This window comes from Anoplopoma fimbria, unplaced genomic scaffold (assembly GCF_027596085.1).
Source record: "Anoplopoma fimbria isolate UVic2021 breed Golden Eagle Sablefish unplaced genomic scaffold, Afim_UVic_2022 Un_contig_5973_pilon_pilon, whole genome shotgun sequence".
NCBI lineage: Eukaryota > Metazoa > Chordata > Actinopteri > Perciformes > Anoplopomatidae > Anoplopoma > Anoplopoma fimbria.
In genome coordinates, this window is record NW_026549306.1 from 1 (window position 1) to 734 (window position 734).

The 734-nt window shown below is 45.6% G+C and overlaps 1 non-coding gene and 1 pseudogene across 1 annotated transcript; both read left to right on the forward strand.

The window, feature by feature from the left end:
• The first annotated feature begins 138 nt into the window (after nt 1-138).
• Nucleotides 139-257, forward strand: LOC129114738 (5S ribosomal RNA). Its single transcript, XR_008532679.1, has one exon. It is a non-coding gene; the product is annotated as a 5S ribosomal RNA (ribosomal RNA).
• Nucleotides 258-636: 379 nt separating this feature from the next.
• On the forward strand, nt 637-734 carry LOC129114739 (5S ribosomal RNA; annotated as a pseudogene; the record flags this gene model as incomplete).

Below are 734 nucleotides of genomic sequence, written 5' to 3' on the forward strand. Positions count from 1 at the left end.
GCCACTTTGTACATTCTGATTTGACATTTAAAAGCTGTGAGTGTGTCTGGCAAATCTGCAGGCGCTCCCTGTATAGACGAAAGAGCAAAGCGTGGTGATATAGTATCTTTAAAAGGCCCTTTGGTAGGCACAATATTTGCTTACGGCCATACCACCCTGAACACGCCCGATCTCGTCTGATCTCGGAAGCTAAGCAGGGTCGGGCCTGGTCAGTACTTGGATGGGAGACCGCCTGGGAATACCAGGTGCTGTAAACTTTTTCACTCCTCTTTACAAAAAGCAGAGGGCGCTGCTGCTTTTTCAGTGGACACCGACAGGGTGGGAAGGAAATAGCTAGATCATGACTTGCCGGTATAGAAATGACACAAATCCAGTTAAATGATGGCTTTCATCATTCCTAAGCTCATCGATCATTTTCTTTTCAATTTTATGCTAACGTATTCTACATTTCAACAGTAAATATTAATCTTTTTACTGCACTACATTTGTGATCCTTATAGCCACTTTGTACATTCTGATTTGACATTTAAAAGCTGTGAGTGTGTCTGGCAATCTGCAGGCGCTCCCTGTATAGACGAAAGAGCAAAGCGTGGTGATATAGTATCTTTAAAAGGCCCTTTGGTAGGCACAATATTTGCTTACGGCCATACCACCCTGAACACGCCCGATCTCGCCTGATCTCGGAAGCTAAGCAGGGTCGGGCCTGGTCAGTACTTGGATGGGAGACCGCCTGG